This window comes from Callithrix jacchus, chromosome 16, assembly GCF_049354715.1.
Source record: "Callithrix jacchus isolate 240 chromosome 16, calJac240_pri, whole genome shotgun sequence".
NCBI classification, from domain to species: domain Eukaryota; kingdom Metazoa; phylum Chordata; class Mammalia; order Primates; family Cebidae; genus Callithrix; species Callithrix jacchus.
The window spans coordinates 12,089,145-12,108,271 of NC_133517.1; the positions used below are offsets into that span (position 1 = coordinate 12,089,145).

The 19,127-nt window shown below is 41.5% G+C and overlaps 1 pseudogene; it reads right to left on the bottom strand.

The window, feature by feature from the left end:
• Window positions 1-1,450: 1,450 nt before the first annotated feature.
• The window catches only part of LOC128929905 (histone-lysine N-methyltransferase SETMAR-like), a 30,081-nt pseudogene continuing 12,404 nt past the window's right edge, over window positions 1,451-19,127 (bottom strand).

The window sequence follows — 19,127 nt, forward strand, 5'->3', positions numbered from 1 at the left end:
AATCTAGGCAAAACCATCCAGGACATAGGAGTAGGCAAGGACTTCATGAACAAAACACCAAGAACATTGGCAACAAAAGCCAAAATAGACAAATGGGACCTAATGAAACTCCACAGCTTCTTCACGGCAAAAGACACAGTCACTAGAGTGGATCGGCAACCAACAGAATGGGAAAAAATTTTCGCAGTCTACCCATCTGACAAAGGGCTGATATCCAGAATTTACAATCATCTCAAGCAGATTTGCAGGAAAAAAACAAACAAGCCCATTCAAAAGTGGGCAAAGGATATGAACAGATACTTTACGAAAGAAGACATATATGAGGCCAACAATCATATGAAAAAATGCTCATCGTCACTGGTCATCAGAGAGATGCAAATCAAAACCACATTGAGATACCATCTCACGCCAGTTAGAATGACGATCATTAAAAAATCTGGAGACAACAGATGCTGGAGAGGATGTGGAGAAAAAGGAACACTTTTACACTGTTGGTGGGAGTGTAAATTAGTTCAACCATTGTGGAAGACAGTGTGGCGATTCCTCAAGGCCTTAGAAATAGAAATTCCATTTGACCCAGTAATCCCATTACTGGGTATATATCCAAAAGACTATAAATCGTTCTACTATAAGGACACATGTACACGAATGTTCATTGCAGCACTGTTTACAATAGCAAAGACCTGGAATCAACCCAAATGCCCATTGATAATAGACTGGATTGGAAAAATGTGGCACATATACACCATGGAATATTATGCAGCAATCAGAAATGATGAATTCGTGTCGTTTGTAGGGACATGGATGAATCTGGAAAACATCATCCTCAGCAAACTGACACAAGAACAGAAAATGAAACACCGCATATTCTCACTCATAGGTGGGTGATGAAAAATGAGACCACATGGACACAGAAAGGGGAGTACTAAACACTGGGGTCTATTGGGGGGAAAAGGGGAGGGCCAGTGGGAGGGGGAGGTGGGGAGGGATAGCCTGGGGAGAAATGCCAAATGTGGGTGAAGGGGAGAAGAAAAGCAAAGCACACTGCCATGTGTGTACCTACGCAACTGTCTTGCATGCTCTGCTCATGTACCCCAAAACCTATAATCCAATAAAAAATTTAAAAAAAAAAAATAAAAATAAGAATAAAACCTATATTAAAACAGCTGAGCCCTGAGAGTTCAAATAAGAAAAAGATATCCCCTCGTGGTATTTTAAAATCAGAGCCATTTTAAGCAGCTGGCCAGGCAGTCAGCTACCTGAGCTACTTTCCAGAGGCAGGACAGCAGCATTAGAATAACTCACGAGTTTCGTGTGGGGCGATCCAGGATTCCCTACATGGCAGAATATAAACCTGCCCCACTTCCTGCGAAGTATTGGGCTGGTGCAAAAGTAACTGTGGTTTTGGACCATGAACTTTAAATCATTATAACTAGGCTCAAACATATCTTTATTCATCAAAATAGGAGCCATAACAAACAACACATTTTTGCCAATGAGAAATACATTTCTTTATTCCTGTAGCTTAAAATTCCATGCTTCAGGATTCAGTGAACTCTTGGAAAGTATTTCTGCGTTCTGCTGGTTGTGAAAGTGTTTTCCCCGCAAAACGTGGTGAAGATGCTTGAAGAAGTGGTAGTCGGCTGGCAAGAGGTCGGGTGAATGTGGCGGATGAGGCAAAACTTCACAGCTCAATTCATTCAACTTTTGAAGCATTGGTTGTGTGATGTGCAGTTGGGCGTCGTCGGGGAGAATTGGGCCCTTTCTGTTGACCGACGCTGGCTGCAGGCGCTGCAGTTTTCTGTGCATCTCATTGCTTTGCTGAACATACTTCTCATCTGTAAGGGTTTTGCTAGGATTCAGAAAGCTGTCGTGGATCAGACCAGCAGCAGACCACCAAACAGTGGCCATGCCCTTTTTCTGGTGCAAGTTTGGCTTTGGGAAGTGCTTTAGAGATTCTTCTCGGCCCAACCACTGAGCTGGTCATCTCTCATTGTCATCTAAAATCCACTTTTTGAGCACATCACAATCCGATCAAGAAATGGTTCATTTTTGTTGCATACAATAAGAGAATATGACACTTCAAAATGATAATCCTCTTTTATTTTCACTCAGCTCACGAGGCACCCAATTATCAAGCTTTTTCATCTTTCCAATGTGCTCTAAATGCCAAACAACTGTAGAATGCTCAATGTTGACTTATTCGGCAACTCCTCGTGTGGTTGTAAGAGGATCAGCTTCAGTGATTTCTCTCAACTGGTCCTTGCCAACTTCTGATGGCCGGTCACTGAGCTCCTCATCTTCAAGGCTCTGGTCTCCTTTGAAGAACTTCTGGAACCACCACTGCGCTGTACGTTCGTTGGCAGTTCCTGGGCCACATGCAGTGTCAACATTGCAAGTTGTCTCTGCTTCTTTATGACCCATTTCAAACTCAAACAAGAAAATCGCTCGAATTTGCTTTTTGTGTGACATCATTTCCAAAGTCTAAAATAAACAGCAAGTAATAAATCATTGGCAAAAAACACAAAGAAACGCTCATTAAACTGATGTATAACATAACCACATTTATTTAAGAATGTATTCCATTATCAAACAGCAGATTCCAACAATGCAAAAACTGCAGTTACTTTTGCACACACCTAATCCATTCCCGTAGCAGACCTGCAGGTCAGTCCATAAGCACTGAGGCTGTTTGTCACATGCATCCGGTCACCACACAAGGAAACCACAGTCATGAAGACACCCTGAAGCCAGACAGCTGAAAAAGGCAAAAGACCTCAGAAATGTGAAAATCAATGCTATGGACAGAAAGTATGTGACTCACAAAATTCATATGTGGAAACCTAATCCCAATGTGATGGTATTTGTAGCTGGGCCCTTTGGGAGGTAATTTGGTCATGAGGATGAAGCCTTCATGTATGGGATTAGTGTTCTTATAAGGGACAGGAGAGCTTACTGGCTCTCTTTCCACCATGTGAAGATATAATAAGTCAGCAGTTTGCAACCTGAAGCAGGGCACTTGGTAGAACCTGACCCTGTGAGCACCCTGATCTCAGACTTCCAACCTCCAGAGCCATGAAACATAAATTTCTGTTGTCTATAAGCCCCCAGGCCATGCACGGTGTAAGAGCAGCTCAAACGGCCTAAGACAGTCAATTGTGCATAGCCTGGTGCTTTCAGTGAAGACCACGATTGATTTTTTTTCTATCTAAAATGTAAACCCTTTAGTATGACGATCGAGAAGTCTTCTGGTTCAGAGCAATTGCAGGAAAAGTGTCTCCAATGTTTTCTGGATTTACGACCTTAAAAAGGATATTCAAATTCAGAGTTTTAGCTTCTTCGACTATAAAGTAGAAATGCTAATTTTTTTTGCAAGGTTGCTGTGAAAATTAACAAAAAGGAATTTGAAGCACTAGGCAAATGACCGGTATTGTTATTGTTATCATTATTTATCTCTCTGTGGCCCATTTCTATACCAGGAAACGGCTTTCAGATTAGTGATCTGGCTTACAGAAACACTGATACCATGATGCAGAAGCACCTTGCATATCAGACCCTAATATTCACGTCTCTGCTGCAGATCAATTAATCAGCTCTCTGGTGCACACTGGAATCTTGTGAATTTGGTAAGCTGGTCAGTTCTGAAACACTAGTAAAACAAAACTTAAAGTGCTGTAAAGTTGAGGAAGATTCTACCGTGGGACTGCCATGCGGTGAGGTGCTTTCCAAGTAGCTGGCCGCCAGAGCTGTCCTGCCCTGATGGTTCTGGCACATGCTGCTGTTCTAACTGCAGCATGCACAGGATAGGAGAGGGAGAGCTTCAGGCAAAGCCGTTGTGCTCCCATCCCCCTCACAGTGCACAAAATACGTGGTGAGATCAAGTGAACAAATTATTATAATCGCCTGCCTTAAATACCTCTAAGGGTAACATATCATTTGATTCTAGCATGAACTTGATGGGCATAGAGAGGACAGTGCATCACTATCTTTTTTATAAAAGGAAAACCTAAAACTTCCCACAAATAACACCTATAAACTCTAGATGAAATATAAAAGCAATTACTTGAAGGCAGTAAACAACAAACAAAGGCAGGAACATACTAGAAGGGGACGGACACATGGAAGACGTGGAGGCACTGGATGAGATTCTCATTTTTATGATTCTTAGCCTTGAGGAGAGGTCTCTAGCTATACCATGTGAGATGGCTAAACCCGGGAGTTAAAAACAATTTTTAGTCTTAGTAGCTTGAAGAAAAAGATAAACAAGATTGGGAAAAACCAGTAGTTGGAAAATAAGAAGGGAAATATCAGAAAGGAGAGAGCCAGAGAACCAAATTTTGCCCAAATCCCTTGACAACCTCTGACTCACACTTGCACAGCCCAGCTCCAGATGACAGCAAAACAAGGAATATAGCTTGCAGTTTGAGTTCATTAACTGCCTACATAAATGAAACATCAGTGTTCTTTGTGAGAGCATAACAGAACCCAGAATCTATGTAATTGACCATTTACAACATCCAGGACACATTCCAAACTTTTCTGATACACAAAGAAACAGGAAAATATGACCCGTACTTAAAAGACAATCACCAGATACTAACTCTAGATGAGCCAAAGGTTAGAATTCACAAAGATTTTAAAGCAGCTGCTATGACTATATTCTACAACACAAAAGAAGACATACCCGTAAGTGATGCAGAGAGAGAATATATTGGAAGCGAAATAGAAAACATAAAAGAAGAAGGGAATAGCAAATCTAGGACGGCAAGTATAATACCTGAAATTCAAAATTGAACAGATTGGAGATGTCGTAATAAACAAGAAAATAAAACAGAAATCATCTCTCTGAAAAACAGGGAAAAAGACGTTTCTAAAAGAGAGCAGAACTTCAGGGAGCTATGAAACACCCAGATACAAACAGCATCTAGCAGCTCATCAATGTTGGTGCTCATAAGTAATTGTTCCAATGTGATCTGATAGTTAATGTCCCAAAGATGAGACTAATTCCTCATTCACTTCTACGTGTAAAAACTCTGAATGACCTTATTAGGTAGAGTGCAAGATACCCATAAATTTGAAGTTGTACTAAGAAATCAGGTCATAATGGCAGTATAAGCTTGGAAATCCAGAACATGTGAAAGTTAGAGAATATATCATTTCTTGGAAATACATAAAAAGAAAGGTCTGAGCCTTTCTCTGCTGGGTTCTAACCAAGAATCAGTTTCTTGAAGACTGTTTCCTGCAACCTCAGCTAGTCTGAGGAGGCGTTTTCTCTGTTGTTATTTTTCCTACTAGGTCTTGTAAAACTCTCTGCAGTCCTAAGGAATACAACCTCAGGAAGATATAATCAATCAATCTATCTATCCATCCATAGCACATTTGTAACTGGGATTAGTAAATGTAATCAGTTTGTAATTACCGCTATACTGCTGTGCATTTTTTCTGCCTTATAAAGTATGTGAAGCATTAGGTAGATTGGATTTGTAATTTTATTTGATGTTTAGAAGGATTTGATTAAGTTTGCAATCAATGCTTAAGCATTTGGGTAATTCATTTGTTCAATGTATAAATTTTGACTTATTCATTTCAGGGGTATGCAAATCCAAACCACATGTGATAGCAACTTCAACCTTCCTACCTCTACTTTAGCATGGCTATTACTCAAAAACAAAAAGTTAGAATTGCTGGAGAGAATATGGAGGAATTGGAACTTTTGTGCATTGCTGGTGAGAAACTGTGCTTCTTCAAAAAATGAAACCTAGAATAACCATACGATCCACTAATTACAATTCTAGGTATATATACAAAAAAGCAGGGACTCAAAGAGATATCTGTACACCAATGTACAGAATGTACAAAATGTAATTTTATTCAGCCTTAAAAAGAAATGAAATTTGATGCATGCTACACACGGATAAACCTTTAAAACATTATGCTAAGTGAAATAAGTCAGACACAAAAGAACACATGTTGCCCGATTACACTTACATGCGATACCTAGAACAGTCAAATTCATAGATACAGAAAGTAGAATGATGGTTACTAGGAGCTGAGGGGAGGGAGGACTGTAGAGTTATTAATTAACGGGTATATTATTAATGGATTATGGTAATAATTGCACAATGTGAATATACTTAATGCCCCTCACTTGTACACTTAAGACAAGTCAAGGTGGTAAATTTTATACAGAATATATTTTACCACAATCTAAAAAAACCTTAAAAAGGATAATAGCATATGCCATTTGGCAACTACCACAGTAATAATTAATTCAGACAAGAATCATCAGTAGATGCTAATACTTGTGGATAAAAGCTTAACCAAGAACAGAAAGCACAGTATCAAAGTGTCTCCTTACAAGATAATAACTTATCAAGGACAAAATAGTGAATTTACAGTGAACAAGCCAGGCAGACACTCTTAACTAAGTGATCAAAGTGAGCCTCACTAGTAACAGAAGAAATGGACCTTGTGTTCCTCCTGACACGCTGCACTGAGAAGAACACAACAGGACTCCACCTCACTGGTACTTCTGCCAAAAAGCATGACCCAAATCTGATTAGGAGGAAATAATCAACAATTTATAAATCACAATAAGTAAAAAGAAAACCCTTACTCAACTGGCCTACTATAGCACAGGAAATTTCTTCCTTCGCTGTGAGATAGGATGACTCTAGGTTTATCTAATTTAGCATTTCATTTGTTTTTGTTTCTGTTCATTCTTCACTCTGCCATCCTTTGCCTGTCAGTTTAGCTCCCATGATTGCAAGATGGTGGCTGTGGTTCCCGTATTATGTCCAGGCATAATAATGAGCATGGGAGACAAGAAGATATTTTTCATATTTATCACTTTTAATCAGTGAAGAAAGTTTTCCTAAAAGGCCTCAAAGTAGGTACTAATGTGGTTTGGCTGTGTCACTACCCAATCTCATCTTGAACTCCCACAGGTGGGAGGGACCCAGTGGGAGGTAATTGAATTGTGGGAACATCTTTCCTGTGCTGTTCTCATGATAGTGAATACATCTCATGAGATGTGATGGTTTTTATAAGGGGGAGTTTTCCTGCACAAGCTCTCTCCTTTCCTGGTGCTATCCATGTAAAATGTGACTTGCTCCTCCTTGCCTTCTGCCATGATTGTGAGGCCTCCACAGCCACTTGGAACTGTAAGTCCGTTAAACCTCTTTCTTTTGTAAATCGTCTCAGATATGTCTTTACCAGCAGCATAGAAACAAAATAATACAGTAAATTGGTACCAGTACAGTGGGGCACTGCTGCAAAGATACATGAAAATGTGGAAGCAACTTTGGAACTGGGTAACATGCAGAAGTTGGAACAGTTTGAAGGGCTCAGAAGAAGACAGAAAAATGTGGGTAACTTTGGAACTCTCTGGAGACTTGTTAAATAGCTTTGACCAAAATGCTGATAACGATCTGGACAATGAAGTCCAGGCTGAGGTGGTCTCAGAGGGAGATGAGAATCTTGTTGGGAACTGGAGCGAAGGCGACCCTTGCTATATTTTGGTAAAGAGACGGGAAGCATTTTGCCCCTGCCCTAGAGATTTGTGGAACGTTTAACTTAAGAGGGTATCTGGTGGGAGAAATTTCGAAGCAGCAAAGCATTCAAGAGGTGACTTGGGGAGAGAGAGAAGTTGGTGCTGTAGGGCCAACTCAGGACTGCAGCTCACAGTGAAACTGCAGATGGTGAGTGGATGCCGCATTTCCCGACGGATCTTTATTGCCCACAGACCAGGAGATTCCCAGGAGTAGGAGCGGCACGGGCCGCCAGCGTGGCTGTTTGGGCCAGCGCAGCTGTTTGGGCTGGGGCCGCAGCACAGCAGCACTCCGTACAAAATTAACTGGTTTGGTTGCCCTGTTAAACCAGCAATTGGAGATTTCGGAAGGCAGATTAGCACATTCATCTGATTAAATGGGACTTAAACAGAAAACCAGGCCAGGAGATTCCCAGGCAGCAACGTGGTTACAGCCGGCGCAGTGGGTCGCTGCACGGGAAATCACACAGATCCCGGTGCCCTTTCAGCAGGCAACTGGAACACCTGGGAGAGAGTCAACCATTCAACTTAAAAAAAGGGGGGGGGATCTGAGGCAGGGAGCCAGGTGATCAGGCTCGGCCGGTCCCACCCCCACAAAAACAAACAAAACAGCAATTGGAAATGCTCGGGGTTGAGAGTTTCGCAGCAAGCAAAGCTGAGCCCAGGACGGTGCAGCTCGGAGGGGGAGGGGCGTCCACCATTACTGAGACACTCGACCCCTAGGAGGTACACTGCCATTGCTGACACAGCCTGCCGTTGCCAAGGCAACCCGCTGTTCCCAAGGCAACCCGCCATACCAGAGAGAGTCCCCCACTACAGAGGCGGGCCATCACCACAGCAGCTCTAATCAGAGACTCAACAAGAAAAGAAAACTTCAGGTCAATATCCATGATGAACATAGACGCAAAAATCTTCAATAAAATACTGGCAAGCCGATTGCAACGGCACATCAAAAAGCTTATCCACCATGATCAAGTAGGATTCATCCCGGGGATGCAAGGCTGTTTCAACATATGCAAGTTTATAAATGTAATTCACCACATAAACAGAACCAAAAACAAAAGCCACATGATTATCTCAATTGATGCAGAGAAAGCCTTTGACAAAATTCAACAGCCCTTTATGCTAAAAATCCTCAATAAACTCGGTATTGATGGAATGTATCTCAAAATAATAAAAGCTATTTATGACAAACCAACAGCCAATATCATACTCAATGGGCAAAAACTGGAAGCATTCCCTTTGAAATCTGGCACTAGACAAGGATGCCCTCTCTCACCACTCCTATTCAATATAGTACTGGAAGTTCTAGCCAGAGCAATCAGGCAAGAAAAAGAAATAAAGGGTATTCAAATAGGAAAGGAAGAAGCCAAATTGTCTTTATTTGCAGATGACATGATAGTATACCTAGAAGACCCCATCGTCTCAACCCAAAAACTCCTGAAACTGATAAGCAACTTCAGCAAAGTCTCAGGATATAAAATCAATGTGCAAAAATCACAAGCATTCATCTACACCAATAACAGACTGAAAGAAAGACAAACCAAGAACGAACTGCCATTCACAATTGCTACAAAAAGAATAAAATACCTTGGAATACAACTCACAAGGAACGTAAGGGACCTCTTCAAGGAAAACTACAAACCACTGCTCAACGAAATAAGAGAGGACACAAACAGATGGAGAAACATTCCATGTTCATGGTTAGGAAGAATCAATATCGTGAAAATGGCCATACTGCCCAAAGTAATTTACAGAATCAACGCTATCCTCATCAAGCTACCATTGACTTTCTTCACAGAACTGGAAAAAACCACCTTGAACTTCATATGGAACAAAAAGAGAGCCCGCATAGCCAAGTCAATTCTAAGCAAAAGGAACACAGCAGGGGGCATCACACTACCAGATTTCAAACTATACTACAAGGCTACAGTAATCAAAACAGCATAGTACTGGTACCAAAACAGAGATATAGACCAATGGAACAAAACAGAGGCATTGGAGGCAGCACAACATATCTACAACCATACAATCTTTGATAAACCTGACAGAAACAAGAAATGGGGAAAGGATTCCCTGTTTAATAAATGGTGTTGGGAAAACTGGCTAGCCATGTGCAGAAAGCAGAAACTGGACCCCTTCCTGACACCTTACACTAAAATTAATTCCAGATGGATTAAAGACTTAAACATAAGACCTGGCACCATAAAAACCCAAGAAGAAAATCTAGGCAAAACCATTCAGGACATAGAATAGGCAAGGACTTCATGACCAAAACACCAAAAGCATTGGCAACAAAAGCCAAAATAGACAAATGGGACCTAATCAAACTCCACAGCTTCTGCATGGCAAAAGAAACAGTCACTAGAGTGAATCGGCAACCAACAGAATGGGAAAAAATTTTTGCAGTTTACCCATCTGACAAAGGGCTGGTATTCAGAATTTACAACGAACTCAAACAGATTTACAAGAAAAAAACAAACAAGCAGGATATGAACAGACACTTTACAAAAGAAGACATACATGAGGCCAATAAACATATGAAAAAAATGCTCATCATCACTGGTCATCAGAGAGATGCAAATCAAAACTACATTGAGATACCATCTCACACCAGTTAGAATGGCGATCATTAAAAAATCTGGAGACAGATGCTGGAGAGGATGTGGAGAAATAGGAACACTTTTACACTGCTGGTGGGAGTGTAAATTAGTTCAACCATTGTGGAAGGCAGTGTGGTGATTCCTCAAAGACCTAGAAATAGAAATTCCATTTGACCCAGCTATCCCATTACTGAGTATATATCCAAAGGACTATAAATTGCTCTACTATAAGGACACATGCACACGAATGTTCATTGCAGCACTGTTTACAATAGCAAACACCTAGAACCAACCCAAATGCCCATCAATGATAGACTGAACTGGAAAAATGTGGCACATATACACCATGGAATATTATGCAGCCATCAAAAACGATGAGTTCGTGTTCTTTGTAGGGACATGGATGAATCTGGAGAACATCATCCTCAGCAAACTGACACAAGAACAGAAAATGATATACCGCATATTCTCACTCATAGGTGGGTGATGAACAATGAGAACACATGGACACAGGAAGGAGAGCACTACACACTGGGGTCTTTTGGGGGGAAGGGGGAGGGACAGTACGGTGGGGGAGCTGGAGAGGGATAGCATGGGGAGAAATGCCAGATGTGGGTAAAGGGGAGGAAGGCAGCAAATCACACTGCCACTCTATCTTGCATGTTCTGCACATGTACCCCAAAGCCTAAAATGCAATATAAAAAAGAAAAAAAAAACAGGTGACTTGGGTGCTATTAAAGGCATTCAGCTTTAAAAGGGAAACAGGGCATCACAGTTTGGAAATTTTGCAGCCTGACAATGCAATAGAAAAGAAAATACCATTTTCTGAGGAGAAATTCAGGCTGGATGTAGAAATCTGCATATGTAACAAGAAACCGAATGTTATTCACCAAGAAAATGGGGGAAATGTCTCCAGGTCATGTCAGAGAACTTTGCAGCAGCCCCTCCCATCACATGCCCAGAGACCTAGGAGGAAAAACGGATTCGTGGGCTGGGCCCAGAGTCCCTCTGCTGTGTTCAGTCTAGGGACTTGTTGCCCTGCATCCCAGAGGCTCCAGTGACTAAAAGGGGCCAAGGTAGAGCTTGGGCTGTTGCTTCATAGGGTGAAAGCCCCAAGCCTTGGCAGCTTCCACATGGTGTTGACCCTGTGGGTGCACAGACATCATAAATTGAGGTTTGGGAACCTCCACCTAGATTTCAGAGGATGTATAGAAACACCTGGATGACCAGGCGGAATTTGTTGCAGGGGTGGGGCCCTGATGGAGAACTTCTGCTAGGACAGTGCAGAAGAGAAATGTGGGGTCAGAGCCCCAACAAAAAGACCCTACTTGGCCACTGTCTAGTGGAGTTGTGAGAAAAGGGCCACCATTCTCCAGAATGATAGACCCACTGACAGCTTGCACCATACACCTGGAAAATCCACACTCAATTCCAGCCCATGAAAGCAGCCAGGAGGGGGGCTATACCCTGCAAAGCCACAGGGAGGAGCTGCCCAAAGCCGTGGGCGCCCACCTCTTGCATCAGCATGACCTGGATGTGAGACATGGAGTCAAAGGAGATCATTTTGGAGCTTTAAGATTTGAGGACCCTGCTGGATTTCAGACTTACAGGGGGCCTGTAGCCCCTTTGTTTTGGCCAATTTTTTCTTCCATTTAGAACAATAATATTTACACAATGCCTGTATCCCATTGTATCTAGGAAGTAACTAACTTGCTTTTGATTTTACAGGCTCATAGGTAGAAGGGACTTGCCTTGTCTCAGATGAGACTTTGGACTGTGGACTTTCAAGTTAATGCTAAAATGAGTTAAGTCTTTTGGGAATGGTTGGGAAGGCATGATTGTTTTTGAAATATGAGGACATGAGATTTGGGAGGGGCCGGAGCAGAATGATGTGGTTTGGCTATGTCCCCACCCAAAGAAAAGCTTGAATTCTCACATGTGGAAGGGACCTGGTAGGAGGTAATTGAATCATGGGGGCAGGTATTTCTCGTGCTGTTCTCTTGATAGTCAATACATCTCATGAGATCTGATGGTTTTATAAGGGGGAGTTTCCCTGCACACGCTCTCTTCTCTTGTCTGCCGCCATGTGAGACATGCCTTTTACCTTCTGCCACGATTGTGAGGCCTCCCCATCCATGTGGAACTGTAAGTTCACTAAACCTCTTTCTTTTGTAAATTGCTCAGTGTCAGGTATGTCTTTATAAGCAGCATGAAAACAAACTAATACAGGTACCCTCCTGGGACTATTGTCAGAACAGTCACATGCCAACCCCTAAACAAATCACTGGGGAAGAGAAAGAGATTGTCAAGACTAGCCCTGGAGTAGTCAGGAGCTCCCTGCAAGTCACAGAGAAGGGTGGACACCCAAACCAAAGTGTAGCTCTTCAACAAAGAAGATAAACAAAAGACCTCCATTGTTAAGGCAACAGAATGTGAGATGATTTCATCATATGGACATTGTAGAGGACTGCTATGGTTTTAATGTGTCTCCCACATTAAGTTTCATGTATTGAAACTTAATTCCCAAAGTAACAATGTTTAAATTTAACAATGTTAAAGAGGTGATTAATGGTCTTATTATGGATGGATTCTGTTATTATGGGTGTTAATTTGTAATTTCAGAAGTGGGTTCCTGATGAAAGTACAGGTTCAGGCCGCTTCCCTTCTCACTCTCACATGCACTCTTCAGCCCTTCCACCTTCTGCCATGAAATGACACAACATGAGGTCCATCACCAGATGCAAACACCATGCTCTTGGACTTTCCAGCCTCCAGAACCTTGAGCCAAGAAAGCCCCTGCTATTGTTTGTAAATTACCCAGTCAGTGGTAGTCTTTCATTGCAGCAGAAAACAGACTGAGAAAGGGATCCAGCGTCACAGGGAGAGGAGGGCTGGGAAGAAGCTTCAATTACATCTGGAGGTCAGGAAATGACAGCAGCAAAGACACTTGAAGGATGCTGTTAGTGGAGGGAGAAACTTGAAAGAAATTTTGGGTTTTGCTTTTGCTTTTCATTCAGATCATCATAACAGTATCAAAATGGCAAAAAACATGGCCAGATGAAGTGTGTAAGTATCCTTGTAACCCATCTATTTCACGAAAACTAAAGACAACTTCAATTTAGTAAGTAGGAAAGGGAAATGAGATAATTTATTTTCCAATAATGTGACTTGGGTGGATGAGGGAAAATAAAGATTCTCCAGGAGAATACGGATGGGATGTGCCTTCATGTAGTGAATACCTCCTTGGATTTACAGTCTCCCTGTCTAGCATATTATAGTGCTTTATCACTTTGAGTCTCAAGAAACTTAATCAATACCACTCTTGCCTAAATCAAAGGCCAGTTATTCTTTTTTTTTTTTTTTTTTTGCCAATCAGTTTGAGCTTATGAGGTTGCTCAGGTTAGCCTTGAACTGATGACCTCACCTTCGCGAGCGCCATGACCTCCGGCGGGAGCCACTTTGGACCCCCAGTTATTCTTTTTTTAGTCTTGAACACACATGAACTACAACTGTTTGGCATCCTGCTTATTTCCAGAAGTTATTTCACAGATTTCACAAAATCTGCTTAATTGTGTCCTGGAACACTTGGAGGAAACCTCTTTATAGCATTTCATGAAGGCAGCACTAATCGATAAGAATGAACAATTCCTAGATTTGAGTTGCAAAACATGGAATACAGCACATTTTACAGAGAGGTTCTTTTTGTTATATCTAGATTCTAGGTTCGGTGTAGTCTCAAACATTGATCATTAAAAAAATCAAGTTCTCTATTGATTTTATCGATAGAGAAAAGCATTTCTGAACTGATTCTAATTTCCTAGCTAGCAGACTTGTTGCTTGGGATTTAAATACATTCAGGCATTTTTATGAATCAATTAAATTGCTTTTTAATATAAATTCAAAATATTTTTATCACAAGAAAATGTTTTAATTATTTACTACACATTAATTTGTTTATTCATTTATTCAACAAATATTTATAACTTGGCAAGTATTCTGGAAGGAATCAAGGGCATAATGGTCAGTGATTCAAACTGCCAATATTAACAATATAGAACGTACCCAGTGTATATGCTAGGCACGGTGCCAAGTGTGTAACAAGAGTTTTTTTTTATAATCGCTCTATCTGTTGGCTAATATTGCCGTCATCTCCAATGTACAGATAGGAAAACTGGGACTTAAAAGAGGTGAGATCAGTTATCTAAGCTATGACAGCTAAGAAATGGAAGAGGGAAGAGGCAAGACCCAAGCCCAGTCTGGCTGTCTCTAGAACCCAAGCTCTTAAACCACAGTGCTATTGTGCCCCTGGCAGATCATGTGTGTTAAGGAATCACAAATGTGATAAATGAAAGAGGATATCTAAGGCATCCATCCATGCAGGAGGATAAAAAATACCCTCATTGATGTGATATTTTAGCTGAACAGGAGTAGATCAAGAAAACCTGGAGGGGTTGTGAGGATTGTACACAACTAAGCAGAGGCAAGGTGCAAGGTGCAGAGAAACTAAGAGAAGGACATTTTGTGTGGCCGAAACCTACTGGTGAGAGGAGGGTGAAGGGCGAGCAGTAAGACTCAGGCTTAACATACGATCTTTGTAATGTTACGCCATTCTTGCATTGCTACAAACAAACACCTGAGACTGGATAACTTATAAAGAAAAGAGGTTTCATCGGCTCACAGTTCTGCAGGCTGTATAAGTATGGTGTTCTCACAGTTGACAATTTTAAAATAGTTTACTGTCATATAATTAATACTTTCACATCCTTTGATGGCTTCATAGTGTATGTCGGTGCAAAAGTAATTGTGGCTTTTGTTATTAAAAGTAAAGGCAAAAATCGCAATTGCTTTTGTACCAACCTGTGTTTTTCTCTTCTCAGATTCTCAGCAGAATACTGGATCCTCTTATGACTCCCAAACTAAGGGAAACGTGGAGAATTTTAATGTTTCTCAGGTTTGCTGCTAAGTTAGTACTTAAAGTTTATCTGCAGGTCTCTTTTGTAGAAAAGAGATGTCCTAATATAGTTAACTCTGGGATGAGTTCCTGACTGTCTGCCAGTCATAAATTCAAGGGTAAATATATTATGGAACATTACACATTAGAAAGGATGAATGAGCTCTATATTCATTCATTTGGGTGTGAGTTCATTTTTTAAAGCAGATTTCAAGACAATATTTGTAATCGGATCCTATTTTTGTAAAATAATATATACCCCCAGGAAACTCCAGAAGACAACGGTTCCATCTACATGCATACATATTTGAATATGCTGTGTACCTGTGAGGAGAGTGAGGGAAAGGTGTTTGCGTGCCAAGCAGCTGATTGCACACCTCGGAGGCTCATACACGGTGAGGTGCAGGGATAATCCACGGTTTTCTTTCTGCATCTTTGGACTCATTTATCACAAAAAGTAGGCTTCACTTTTGTATTTTAGAAATCTACTAAATAGGATTTAAAAAGAAAAATTTGTTCTAATCAAAAATAAAAGAAACCTGGCCCTAGAGACTTCTATTTTTCCTTTTACCTCCATTATAAAATCCAAGTGCATCTCTGGGACTTGAGCAGGGGACCTCATCCACCCAGTGCTGTGTGTACATCTTGATTTGTGGCAATGGCTCAGCCTGGTCTGGGCTCCTGCTCAGTGTCCTCCTGTTCTCAGAACATGACTGCTTTCCAGGACCCAATCTTATCCTTTAAAAATTTCCTATGGCTCCATTGGTAATAATTCCCTCATTCACCTCAAATCTCTCAAGGGCCTCTTGGAAAACTGACTTTGATTGCCTGCAAAATCTCTGGGTTCTGAATTAAGAACTGGACTTCAATTTCCCTTCCTTGTTCCGTTTAACTCAGGCTAGAGTTGCAGCGGATCATTTGCTTTAGTTTATCACTCTTCCCAGAGCAAGAAAAACCTCTCATTTCCAAGGATTCCCTTCCTCAACGTTTCCACATCTTGAACCCCGCCACTTTTGGTCTGAGAGCTAGGCTCAGGCTGCAAGCCCACAGTCACCTGGGCAAGTGTTCTCACCTTGTGCTTTCGTTAAAGTGGCTGTAGCAAGGGGTGCTCTTTGCATCCCAATGTTCTTTCTTCCTCCTCAGTAGTAGAAACCTAAATTTTTAGCTGGGCACATTGCCACCAGCCTCGCTGGCAGTTGAATGTGGCTGTGTCAGTAAGTATTGCCCATTGAGATGTATGATAAAGTCTTGTGTGCAAAACTCCAGACAGTCTTTAAAGAGAGGGCCACTGCCTTCTGCCTGTCCTCCGCCTTGAAGTCTGGACTGTGAAGTCAGGCATGAACTGTGGCCTGACTTGGGGCAGCTAATGCGCATCGTGACTGAAGGGTGCAAGGCATGAGCTTCTTTGAAGTGAAAGAAAGATACATTTCTAATGTTTTGAAGCCACTGTTATTTAGGGTTTTCTGCCACAGATCAAACTAGTTCTAACTCATGTGTTGAGATGTCATGTTCTGTAAAGTGACTGACTGCTCATTTATTGTATGCATTTTGCTTTTCAGGGACAGGGCCTTTCTATGTCGCCCAGGCTAGTTTCCAACTCCCGAGCTCAAGCAGTCCTTCTACTTCAGCCCCTGCGGTAGCTAGCACTGCAGCCGTGAGCCACCACACCTGGTTTATGTTATACGATTTTCATCAGCACAGCCTACACCACCACCCTCTATGTTTCCCCAAGGTATGTTAGCTCATGTGCAATAGGCAAATAGAGGAATGGTGTCAATACAACGTCAAAGGCATCGTCGTTCATATGTGGTTTTTTCCCCCGGCATGTTAACACTGAGATCAAGGCATAACCTTAACAATATACAAAAGAAAACTTAAGAAAAGCTGAAAATTGTGTAGAGTGGCTGCTTTAGTAGATTCAAGAACCACCATTCTTTTCTCAAAGTTCAGATACCTAGGGAACTGCAGATCCCAATGAAGAAGCTCGAGACGTTCTCCATGTGCTAATTGTTTTAAGCTGATGCAAAGGTTTGCTCCTGTGTCTGTATTAGAATTTTAATTCTGATGCAACAGATCTCTATTAGAAGCAAGTGCCATCATGGAGCTACCTCTTGAAAGTGGAAGCACAAGTTCTGAGCCACAAAAGTGGGCAGACTATTGGTCTCAGAGTCACTGCCAAGAGCTAGGGCCCTACCTGCTAGCCAGTTGTCAAAGTGTAGATTGTAAAACGAAGTGTCAGGCCATGGTGGCCCATGCCTGTAAACTCAATGCTTTGGGAGACTAAGGCATGAGGACCGCTTGAGGCCAGGAGTTTGAGAACAGTATGAGCAACATAGTGAGATCCCATGTCCACACACACACACAAAAAAGCTGTGCATGGCAGCACGTGCCTATCGTCCTAGCTACTGGGGAGGCTGCTGCAGGAGAGGATCACTTCAGACCAGGAGTTTGAGGCTGCAGTGAGCTGGGATCATGCCACTGCACTCCAGCTTGGGCAACAAAGTGAGACCCCCAACTTAAAAAATAAAAGCCAAACTCCCAAAACAAAGTGTCCATTATGTCTTTCAAGTAGCTGAAAATGCTAGGATCTCATTTCTACTTTTCTACTCAAATAGTTCTGCAAAGCTAGTGAAAACATACTTTCACAATAAAGGTCCTTAAGAAGTACAATTAGAAATTATTAAAGCAGGCCGGGTGCGGTGGCTCACGCCTGTAATCCCAGCACTTCAGAAGGCTAAGTCGGGTGGATCACTTGAGGTCAGGAGTTTGAGACCAGCCTGGCCAACATGGTGAAACCCTGTCTCTACTAAAAGTACAAAAAATTATCCAGGTATGGTGGCATATGCCTATAGTCCCAGCTGCTCGGGAGACTGAGGCAGAAGAATTGCTTGAAACCAGGAGGTGGTGGTTGCAGTGAGCTGGGATTGCACCACTGCACTCTAGCCTGGGCAACAGAGCCAGACTGTCTCAAAAAAAAAATTATTAAAAGACATTTTAACAACAACAAAAAACGTCTAGTAACCCAAGTCATGTCTCCTTTGAATATGACACATTAAAATGGAAGAAAATAATTTTACATGTATTTAATTCATAATTTTAAAAATTGGAATAATGAAATCAGAATATTTAATAAAAACGTCAAAAAAACATGCAAGAAAATAGGATGGAGGAAAGTAGTATAGAGGTGGTGAGATTGGGCGCCTTTGAGTTTAGAATGAAGGGCCTCTATTTCTGACAGATGCAGTTTGGTTGTTTGTACCCCCAATCTCATATTGAAATATAATCTCCAGTGCTGAACGAGGGGCCGGGTAGAAGGTGACTGGATCATGAGGATGGATTTCTCATGAATGGTTTTACCCCAGTCCCTTGGTGCTTTCTTTGTGATAATGAGTTCTCATGAGAATTGTTTAAAAGCATTTGGCATCTTCCCTTCTCCTTTTTCTGTCTCCTGCTCTGGCAATGTGACATGCCTGCTCCCACTTCACCTTCTGCCATGAGTAAAAACTCCCTGAGGCCTCCCCAGAAGCTGAGCAGATTCCGGCACGCTTATACAGCATGGAATGCTAATGTGTGATGTTCCATAATATATTTACCCTTTAATTTATTACTGGCAGACAGTCAGGAACTCATTCCAGAGTTAACTATATTAGGACATCTCTTTTCTACAAAAGAGACCTGCAGATAAACTCCAAGTACTACGTTAGCAGCATTAAAATTCACCATGTTTCCCTTAGTTTGTGAGTCATAAGAGGATCCAGTAGTCCACTGAAAATCTGAGAAGAGAAAAGTGCTGGTTGGTACAAAAGTAATTGCATTTTTTACCTTTACTTTTAGTGACAAAAGCCACAATGACTTTTGCACCAACATACACTATCAAGCCATCAAAGGATGTGAAAGTATTAATTATATGACAGTAAACTATTTTAAAATTGTCAACTGTGAGAACACCACCAAAATGCCAAAGGGGACAGCACATTGCTGTCAATCTTTTCATGGAACTAAGCGTCAAGTTAATTAAAATGAC